This window comes from Myotis davidii, unplaced genomic scaffold, assembly GCF_000327345.1.
Source record: "Myotis davidii unplaced genomic scaffold, ASM32734v1 scaffold592, whole genome shotgun sequence".
Lineage (NCBI taxonomy): Eukaryota > Metazoa > Chordata > Mammalia > Chiroptera > Vespertilionidae > Myotis > Myotis davidii.
Genome location: NW_006284844.1, coordinates 1,524,706 through 1,535,545, shown reverse-complemented (window position 1 = coordinate 1,535,545; position 10,840 = coordinate 1,524,706). Strand labels below are relative to the sequence as shown.

Here is a 10,840-nt window from a genome sequence, read left to right as displayed (position 1 = left end):
GCGGGGCACCCCTGTTCTCACCGGCAGACCCCCCTGCCGGGTGCCCTCCCTGCAGGCCGTCCAGCACCCCAGGAGCACCCCTTTCCCGGATCCGACCCGGCGGATCCTCCCTGGGGCTCCACCCGCCCCTCCCTCAGGCCATGGCCCGTTTTTCAAAAGGCTGCTGCTTACGGGAATGAACTCATGGTTCGCACATTTCAGGAACCTGCGTGCGTGATGAAATAGAGAATAAAGCGAATTTTCTCCAATGTTGGAGGCAATCACCCATTTTCCTGTGCAAAACGCAGAACTGAAATTGTTTGACTTTTATGTCTTTTCTTTTTTAAATGTTTTTATGATTTTTAGAGGGAGAGGGGTAGAGAGAGAGAAACATCGATCATCAGAATCAGCTGCCCCCTGCACGCGCCCCACTGGGGTTCAAGCCTGCAACCCAGGTCTGTGCCCTGACCGGGAATCGAACCGGGACCTCCAGGTTCATAGGTCAACTCTCAACCCCTGAGCCCCGCCAGCCGGGCAGCACCCTCCTCTTTCAGGCCAGACTCACTCCCCGTCCTCACTGCAGCGCGTCCGAGCCGGGCAGCGGGCGTCTCCCTCAGTGGCCGGTCTCCGCCCCCTCCAGCCGCTGTCCGCGCGCTGATGTCTGCATCTGCGTGCGAGCTGACGCCTCCGTGTCACCGCCAGCACCGTGAGGACGGGCACCCGGGCTTTCCCCGCAAACACGGTCGGATACGTGCCTGCGGCTGCGACCACTAACCGGCCCCCGCAGGCTGGCCCACAAGTGCACGGTGTAAACCTCGTCTCCACCGGGGACTTGGGGCTGACATGCTAACTCGTGACCCAGAAACGCCGCCCCGACATGAAGTCTCCCGCAGCTGATTACCATTCTGTTTTGTTCCCACCTCGACGATAATTACAAAAGATGCTAAGAACCTGCGACACATTATCCTCCGTGTCTCTGCACCTGCAGGGGCAGGAGCGCCCTGTGTTCCGGAAGTTACCATCCCCTCTCCCTCTGGGGGGCGGGCTGCCCACTCGCCTGTCAGCTTCCAGCTCCAGCGGTTCCATCAAGCCCAGCGGGCCCGCCTGGGAAGGGCCGCCATCCCCATCCTGAGTGTATCCCCTCCCCCCGACCCCGCCCCACACACACACACACACACACACACACATCGCACCAGACTCACCGCTCTGAGCCACGGTCCTGCGTGGAGGCGTGACCTGGTCACGGTGATCGCGTGTGGGGGACACCCTGGGAAGGAGCCCAGCTCTGTGTCGGGCACGGCGGGACCGGTTCTGAACCTCTCTGGCTCCGTCCGGCTGCTCCTCGCTATCACTGCGGCCGTGAGGTTTCTGGCGCCCCCCCACCCCCGTTTCAGTGTGTCCTAGACATGGGAGCTCACCAGAGCCTGAAGGCGGGGGCAGGAAACCACCTAAGTCCGGCTCGGCCAGCGCCCGCCTGGAGATGGCACAGCCCCAACCTCGTCCCGCGGCCCCTCGCTTGGCGCTGCCAATCTTTTATGCTATTTCCTCAGCCACGTGGCAGGTTTACGAGAGTGGAGAGCGGCCGCAGTGCATTCCTGACCAGACGTCGGGTTTTCCATCCGCTCAGGCTCTGACCGGCCGGCGGCCCCGCCCGTCCGCCAGCTCCGGCTGCGGACCAGCCCCGGAGGCAGCCGTGAACCGGCCGGGAAACTGGAAACACGAGACATGTCTCCGAGCCGCTAGAAACCACCACTTCCGCGTTGACTGACGGGCACTAATTAAAGGTTCGCGATTAGACTGCCGCGGGCTTCCTCCGACTTTGGCCGTTGGTCCCTCTGTCACCACAAACGTGCTCTGAACCGTGGCGTCAACGGCCCTCCCCGTCTTCCAATACCCAGTGACCATACATGCATGTCCACACGTCACTGCTCCAAGGAGAGAACAAAACGTTTTCTTTGTTTTTAAAATACATTTTTTCATTGATTTCAGAAAGGGAGAGGGAGATAGAAACATCCATGATGAGGGAGAACCATGGATCGGCTGCCTCCTGCACGCCCCTCACTGGGGACCGAGGCCACAACCCGGGCCTGTGCCCTGACTGGGAACCAAACCGTGACCTTCTGGTTCCTAGGTCGACGCTCGACCACTGAGCCCCGCCGGCCGGGCTACTTGGTTTTTAGGGCCGGGAGTGTGTCTGCCCGCTGTCCGGTGGCACCTGCCAGGACACGGGCATCGGCCAGAACGGCAAAGGGCCCCTCGGCTCACGGGGAAGGTGAGGCGGTCAGGGGGATGTCAGCTATGGACGGACGGTCCATCCTGAAAGCGTTTCCCCTGAACACGCTCGCTGGACGCGTTTAAGAAGCAAATGCCGTTACCAACACCACAGCCAACACCTCAGCGGCCCGGCCCCTCGCCTGGCGCTGTGCTGGGCGCCTCACAGGAGCGACTGTGTTTCGGGCAGCTGGACTCCAGAGCCCCCGGGCCACGTGCTCACCACCCGCCGGCAGCTCCCGGTTCCCGGAGGACTCAGGGCCCAGGGCCAGGGGAGGGGGAGCTGAGAGGCAGGCCGGGGTGGAGGGAAGGAGAGAGGCCCCATCCGGTCCCTGGCTCTGCTCTCCGTCCCTGACGAGCGTGTGGAGACAGACGAAGAAGTGCAGTGTTTCGCCTAAAACCATAAGGAGCCCTCTACCCACCGTCCTCGCCTGAGGACCACGGCCCCCACCCCGTGAGGACTGTGAACAATGCACATCGGTGCTCGCCCCATTTCAGATCGGCGTCTTTGAGGTTCTGGGAAGTGAGCCCGGAAGATGGCCCCCTGGGTAATGTTCCATCCAGACCCTTTGTGGGGGGGAGAATGTAAGGAGGGCAGTGAACGCTGTGGGGAGGGAGGGGGGCTGGGCTGCTCCCCTCGGCCTGGCCTGGGACATGCACACCCCGCCCCTCCCCGCTGCCTTGGCAGATGCCGCCTCCTGCCAGCGAGGCCAGGCCCAGGGTCTGCAACACAGTGAGCAGAAGGGGCCACCCCAAACGGCCAGCCCCCAAGGTCCCACAACACAGAGCCCCTGCCCTTCCCCACCCCACTGAGGTCAGTGCGGGCACATGCCGGCCAGGACACCCTCCACCGCCCCACCCCATGCCCAGAGTTCACCTGCACAGGGGCAAAGGGACCAAGCACAGGGGACCACCTAGCAAGACACCAGCCCTGGAGACGATGGAGGCCACGCCCAGAGGAGGTGCCTGAGCTTCAGAACCAGCCGTGAGCGGCGGGGCTGGCGTCCCCGCCCAACAGAGGCCCCAGGTGGACCTGTCATGTCTTCCTGCGTTCGTCCCCTCCCTGCCCAGCCCTGTCGGGACCCAGTGCTGAAAGGCTCCCGTTGTGCCACTAACGCAGAGCCATTTGCAGAGAACCTACTCTGTGCTCACCCACGGAGAAGGCCTGAAGGAAAGCCTGACCACCCTCACCACGGCCTCCACCCCCTCCACCCACGGGAGCCGGGCCCACGGGAGTGGGAGAGGGAGCCGGGCCCACGGGAGCGGGAGGGGGAAGGGGGAGCCAGCCCGGAGAGGCTCAGGGCTGCGGGACAGGAGCAGGGACCAGACCCTGAGGTGTGGCTGTGTCCAGGGGTGTCCACACCAGCCAGCAGAGGCCTGGGCCTTGTGGAGACGACCCCTAATTCAAAGAGATCTGTGATAACTTGTTTAACTAAATAAACCCATTTAATTTATTAATTTATTCTTTTTTCGCCATGAGGTCATAACAACGCTGGCCTGGGGGGCTGTCCATTGTCATCAAGGCAAAGACATCTGTAAAAGAGGGCCTGGGCCAGGGACTGGGGGACTTTTCAACTCAGTAGGAAGTGCCTTTCCCAGTAGGACCAAGCGCACGCACAGCCACGAACTAACCCTGCCTCCCTCTGGCCGCCCTCCTCCTCTCCTCTCCTCTCCTCTCCTCTCCTCTCCTCCTCTCCCCTCGCAGACACAGTTGCCGGGAGTTCTGATGGTTGAGTGAGTCTTGGCTTTTAGCCATCAAGTCTTTGGAAGTATGGCTAGGATGCTCCAAAAATAGATCTCATGACTCACAGATGGGCTGCTACCCGAAACTGGGGACCATTCCAAGCGCGTGGAAGGGGGTCCCTGAGGACCCCCCCATGTTCTGGGAGTGAAATGTGAAACGGAAGTTCACAGAAGTTAGCTGACGTTGGCCAAGGCGTGCACTACACTAACAAAAGCTTAAAACAGTGGTTCTCAACCTTCCTAACGCGGCGACCCTTTAATACAGTTCCTCATGTTGTGGTGACCCCCAATTTCATTGATACAAATTAAACATCATTAAAGCACAGTGATTAATCACAAAAACAATATGTAATTACCTATGTGTTTTCCGATGGTCTTAGGCGACCCCTGTGAAAGGGTCATTCGACCCCCAAAGGGGTCGCGACCCACAGGTTGAGAACCGCTGGCTTAAAGTCCTTAGAAGGAACCCTCTGAAGACATAGCCAGCGCTCAGTCCCTGGCTCAGTCCCCAGCGTGAGGATGTGTGGGGTGACGGGTGCCCTGGCAGACAGACAGGTGGCAGCATCAGGAGCGGAGACCCCTCCATGGCTGGGCGAGGACAGGCCTTTTGGTGGAACAGCCAGGTCAGGGTGGACTGGCCAGGCACGCTGGTGCCGTTCATAAATATGGTGACACGGTCACAGTGCGTCTTCTTGGACATCTGGGCAACTCCCGTCCACAACATGACCGCACTCCTTACCAGAACTTAAGCGTCCCTTTTTTAACACATTAAGCGCCCAGCCTGTTTTGTCTTCCGGACGGAAAGTATAGTGTCGGTCACCGGTGACTGACATGGGGCTTAACGTGTTAAAATATGTATGTTTTTACTGATCTTAGAGAGAGAGGAAGGGAGGATAGAGAGATGGAAGCATCATTGATCGGCTGCCTCCTGCACACCCCCTACTGGGGATTGAGCCCCCAATCTGGGCATGTGCCCTGACCCAGAATTGAACCAGCGACCTCTTGACTCATGGGTCTATGGATGCTCCACCACCGAGCCACAGCGGCCGGGCAGAACTTAAGCAATCTTGCTCATGACCTATCCACCCTGTAAACCCGCCATTGAAGTAAAAAATGTTTACCCTTATTCTTTCTATCAGCAACAAAACACTTGAATCGGTCTCCAAAAGTATTAAACGACTCTCAAATAAAGCAGCAAATGTCTACAGTGATTGTAACAGGACTTTCCCACGCCACTGTGGGACTATCAGCAGTAATTAGTACGGAGATTACCACGCATACAGTTTTGACAAGTGATAACTTGCTACTCTAAGGGCTGCAAGAATGTGTAAGAAATGAGCCCTTCTAGAATCTTCCGGTCCAGTGGGAGGAGAGGGACCCAGACGGTATTGGAATGGTCCTCGTGCCCAGGGAACGTGTGAGGCACCAGCCAGGGGTCAGGATTCAGGGGGGAGGTCCTGCCGGAGGAGGCGCCGTGGCTTCGTGGAAAAGGAGAAGCCAGGAATTCCCGAGGGCCCCGAGGATGCGGAAGAACCTCAGAGGGAGACCGGCCGCAGGGAGGCCAGGCCACAGGGAGAGGGACCTGCCTAGGCTCTCACCAAACGTGGACATCAGCTGCCGGCGGGTGTGACTCAGTGGCTGAGGGCTGACCTGTGAACCGTGGTTCGGTTTCCAGCCAGGGCACACGCCTGTTCACAGGCCTGGACCCCGGTAGCGGGTGCACAGGAGGCAGCAAGTCAGTGATTCTCCGCACTGACGTTTCTGTCTCTCTTCCTCTCCCTGCCTCTGTGATATTAAAATATTAACAACAAAACGTTACTATTTAAAAGAAAAACACAGCAAGCCTTGGTGGATCAGGGTGCCGAGCGCCTGTGGGGGGGATGGGGGGAACACAGTCGGGCCCTGACTTCATGTCGCTGTTTGCAGTGGACGAAGCATCGGCACATCCATCACCTCATTCGCTTCTCCTTCGGGGTCCCACTGCCGAAAAGAGGGGGCTGTGCTGAATTCCACCAGCGAGTGAAAGAAGCAGGCGATTTCCTTATCAGAGAGGGAGCGGGAAGGGCCTCCTGGCTCCGGGGGACCCACGAGGACAGGACGGAGCCGGGGTGGCTGCTGCGCTCGGGGCCCAGTCTGCCCTCCTACTTCCTCCCAGAGACCCCCTCCCTCACCTGCAAGGAGGAGAAACTCTGTCTCGGGCATTTGGGGCCAGGCTAGCAGGCACATGCGTTGGTATTCCCGTCTCTGCTCTCCGATGGGAAGCCTCTGACCTGGAGCGGCCGTGAGGAGCCATGGCTGCTGAGCAGGGATCCGATTGGGCAGAATTGAACCAGTGACCGCCGAGCAGGGATCTGATTGGGCAGAACTGAACCAGTGACCGCCGAGCAGGGATCTGATTGGGCAGAACTGAACCAGTGACCGCCGAGCAGGGATCTGATTGGGCAGAACTGAACCAGTGACCGCCGAGCAGGGATCTGATGGGGCAGAACTGAACCAGTGACCGCCGAGCAGGGATCTGATGGGGCAGAACTGAACCAGTGACCGCCGAGCAGGGATCTGATGGGGCAGAACTGAACCAGTGACCGCCGAGCAGGGATCTGATGGGGCAGAACTGAACCAGTGACCGCCGAGCAGGGATCTGATGGGGCAGAACTGAACCAGTGACCGCCGAGCAGGGATCTGATGGGGCAGAACTGAACCAGTGACCGCCGAGCAGGGATCTGATTGGGCAAAACTGAACCAGTGACCGCTGAGCAGGAATCTGATTGGGCAGAATTGAACCAGTGACCGCCGAGCAGGGATCTGATTGGGCAGAACTGAACCAGTGACCGCCGAGCAGGGCTGATTGGGCGCAGAACTGAACCAGTGACCGCCGAGCAGGGATCTGATTGGGCAGAACTGAACCAGTGACCGCCGAGCAGGGATCTGATTGGGCAGAACTGAACCAGTGACCGCCGAGCAGGGATCTGATTGGGCAGAACTGAACCAGTGACCGCCGAGCAGGGATCTGATTGGGCAGAATTGAACCAGTGACCGCCGAGCAGGGATCTGATTGGGCAGAATTGAACCAGTGACCGCCGAGCAGGGATCTGATTGGGCAGAGCACAGGGAGCCTGTGGAGCCTGGAACACCCTATTCCTTCACCTGTGTGTGCACATGTGTTAGCATTCACTACACCATCCACCTGCCATTTACCTACAATGTTCACCAAGAGGGTGAACTTTCTGGAAATGTTACAGCTCAATTAAAATGAAAGATATTGGCATGCAACCAAGCTCGAAATGTATACAGTTATGAGTTGGCTTTTATTATGGATTCTGGTGTTCGACCTTTTATGTTTTTAGGCAGAGATCTCGCCCTGGCGTAGCGGTGTGTTCTCGGGACACGTTGCGACTTCTCTTTCCCACAGAGAAGCCCGGCAGGTGTTCCCGTGACCAGCTGACCAAGCTCCACCCACTCAGGAGGGCCCACCGGCGTCCTGTGCCTTCTCACGGGACGTGCTGAGAGGACACGGCGTCACCTCGGTAGTGTCCTGGTCCCAACTGCTTCCCCTGAACCTCATCTCCAAGGAGAACCCGATGAGTCCAAATTGGGAATTTCCTAATGTCACAATAAGCAGTTGGTATCATTTTACATCTAAAAAATCATCTTAAAAGAAATGAGAGTTAAAATTAGAAGGTGCCCAGCCAGGTGTGGCTCAGCAGTTGAGCGGCGACCTATGAACCAAGAGGTCACCAGTTCAATTCCTGGTCAGGGCATATACCCGGTTGCAGGCTCAATCCCCAGTGTGGGGTGTGCAGGAGGCAGCCAATCAATGATTCTCTATTGTCATTGATGTTTCTAAGTCCTTCTCGCTTCCTCTCTGAAATCAATAAAAATATATTTTTTAAAAAACTAGAAGACAAAACGATATAGAACAGTTTGAGGAGTGGGGGAAGGGAGGGTGGGGATGAATTTCAGAGAGCCTACGGGCCGAGAGGACGGGCTCTAACTGGAGGGAACTGTGCGGAAACGGGTTTAATGTCATGTTTTGGTGCAGAGTAACTGATGAAATATCTTGTGATTAAACCAAAGTTCCCAAGTAGATGATGATTCTCTTGATCTGGTTTAAAACATCAGTAACTATAATTCTTCATTGTTTTCATCAGAGACTCTTCCCACACTGTCTTCCACACACACCCATCACCTCCGCAGCCACCTCGGCCTTGGAACACTGTCACACCTCCGTGCAAAGCCACACACAAAAGCAGCAGCAAAACAGAAACTGTCTGGCATCGTCCATGTCTCCACACCAAACGTCCCTACATTGTAAGGACAACATCTTATAAGTTTGACATTTTATGCAAATATCTTCCATCAGTGCAGTTCTGGACACACATAGGACACAGAGCCAGCGGGAGCCCACAAGAGGACCACACTCAGACCGTGATTTTACACACGCACGCGCGCGCGCGCGCACACACACACGTCAAATAACTTCAAAGGACATCCAAGGAAATGTTCAGCCAAATCTGGACAGGCCGCGTCATTCCCCTCGTACCCAGCCCAGCGAAGCGAAGCAGGAGGAGCCACCACGTCAGGGAGAACCCAGAGCCATCCACGTGTGCCACCCACGCGTGTTCACACGGCCCTTTAGGAGTCACCTCCACCCCCAGGAGGAACCTCCAGAAGAGACACGATTAACAAGACAGGAGCCATCACAACACCGTGACCGGGAAATGCCGGATGTGAACACCTACCGCGTGGCTGGCTGCAGGTGAGGGCAGAAAAGCACCTTGCGCTTTGTCCTTGGGCCCAAAGTTCCCACCACACCCATCAGGGCGCCTGCGGGCTTCCCAGCGATTGGAGGCGTTAGGCCGAGCCCACCTGCTGACGGTCATTAACACCAATGACCACCATGAAGACTTCCGCTCCAACTGCCCTAATGGAACACATGCCAGGATGCACGTTCGATGGTTGAAATAAACAAACGCACGGGCCTTCCGAGTTTGGGGAACGCGGGAGAAGCCCCTCTGATGCCCAGGTCAGCAGCAGACGACAAAACGCCTCCCTCGGCTCCCAGGTGCACGCGGTCAAGTTTGGTTGAGGGGCCCCGAGGAGAATCAGTAGCACCAGCTGGAGTGGGGGAGTGGATGACCATGTTCCAAGGGGTGTGAGGCGCCTTTACATTTCTGGGCACGTGCCCAGCCACCTGTCACGCAAACGCAGGTTTCCACCTGAACTCGCCAGCGAACGCACAGCCAGACGCCCCGCCCCACACGGAGACCTGTCTGTGCCGCCTCAGGCGGGCGCCACGCCACCACCCAGAGAGACACGGCCACGTAACGTGGTCATTGAGGGTCCACATTCAGTGGTTCTGGTTACCCATTCATAGCAAATACTGAGCCACGTGCTCATCTGCCAAACACGAAGGCTGCAGGCAAGTCGCCGGATTCTTTGACTCCGAAACAAGACCCATCTGCACAAGAAGCCACGGCGAAACCGTGACCATCTGAGTAACACGGGGAGAGGGACCCACTGGCGCCGATCCCGACTTGCAGAACGTTCCCGCGGGTCCAGCTCCCGGGGGCGCGGCGAAGGCAGCTGCTGGTCGGACAGGACCCCCTGAGCACAGCGCTTACGCTTCCAATACCACGCATTTCCGCGAAAAAGGACCAGAAACGTTTGTTCAGATGCGATTTTCATAACCAGCAGCCATGCATCCATTAATTATTCAAACAGCATCACGCGGACCTGGGTTGTCGTTTACCGTGACGATGACGTCACTGCCCATGGACGTCACGGGCTGCTTCACCCCGGGAGCGTGGCATGTGCCTCGAGAGTAGCCTCGGGTCGCAGCCAAGAGCTGGGCACGGAGCTGACAAGTGGTCAGAGGCTCCTGGCGAGGCCGAATCATCCTCCCCAGGACGGAAAAACACCAGCCGCTCGGACCAAGTCATTTGCAATATTTGAATTTCTTACCAAATGCCAATTTCCCAGGAAAATCCTTGTAAGAAAGGCCCTGGCTTTGGCTCTGAGATCACAGCTGAGCCCGGCCGAACCCGGGCGTCACTGCGCGGAGCCAGCAGCACCAGCCTGGCCTCCTCCAGGCAGCCCCGAGGGTGGGCCAGGGCCGGCTGGACCTGAGCCTCCGGGTGTGCACGGCCTGCCCAGGGTCCGAGGGGCAGCAGGCTCATGGGCAGGGAGCACTCCCAGGACTCTGTGTTTCTTATGACGTCACAGGAGCAGGGCCATGGACTCCATTTTGGAGACACACGCCCATGTCTCCGGGTGCCCTGCTCGGACCACACCTGCCACCGGCCCACAGAGCCCACAGGCTCCCTTCTGCGGGGGAGGCCTCCCCCTGCCCGGCGCCAGGTCAGGCCCGCACCTCCTCTCCTGCCTCCCGAGCTCCACCAGCACCAAACCTTCGCCTCTGAACCACAGCCCAGGAAAAGCCTGCCTGCTCCTCCGGGCCTCTGTTCCCCAAACCCAGAAAGCTTCCAGCAGAATCCACGGTGCCTGCTCGGGCCTCCTTCCTGTGGAGTCAGATACCAGGCACGACTCTTGTTTCCACAGGAAATTCCCCACTTCACTTTGTCCCTGGCTTCATCCGATGCGAGGAGTGCCCACGGCTCCCCCATCCCTCCCTGCTGCCCAGCCTCACCTCCAACATCAGGGCCACGCACAGGCAAGCTTCTCCATGATGCAGCCGAGCAGCCTGGGGCTGGAGCAGCTCCCTCCCTGCTGCCCCTCACCGGCCACACACACCAGGGGGCCGGCTCCGCGCCCCACCCTCCAGAGACAGGTGTCCTGCACCCAGACGTCAATGCAGGCTGCCCACACCCCTGCCCACAACGACCAGCTG

At 58.4% G+C, this 10,840-nt stretch overlaps 1 protein-coding gene across 2 annotated transcripts in view; it reads right to left on the bottom strand.

The window, feature by feature from the left end:
- PDE10A (phosphodiesterase 10A) overlaps window positions 1–10,840 on the bottom strand; it is a 230,988-nt gene that overhangs the window by 218,125 nt on the left and 2,023 nt on the right. Inside the window, exon 1 of one of the 2 annotated variants that reach the window (XM_015558397.1) lies at window positions 10,640–10,833. The exons of the other annotated variant lie outside the window; for it this stretch is intronic. The gene's annotated coding sequence lies outside the window, so the exon portion shown is untranslated. Of the gene's footprint in view, window positions 1–10,639; window positions 10,834–10,840 lie in introns of those variants that run through there. 2 annotated transcript variants of the gene reach the window in all.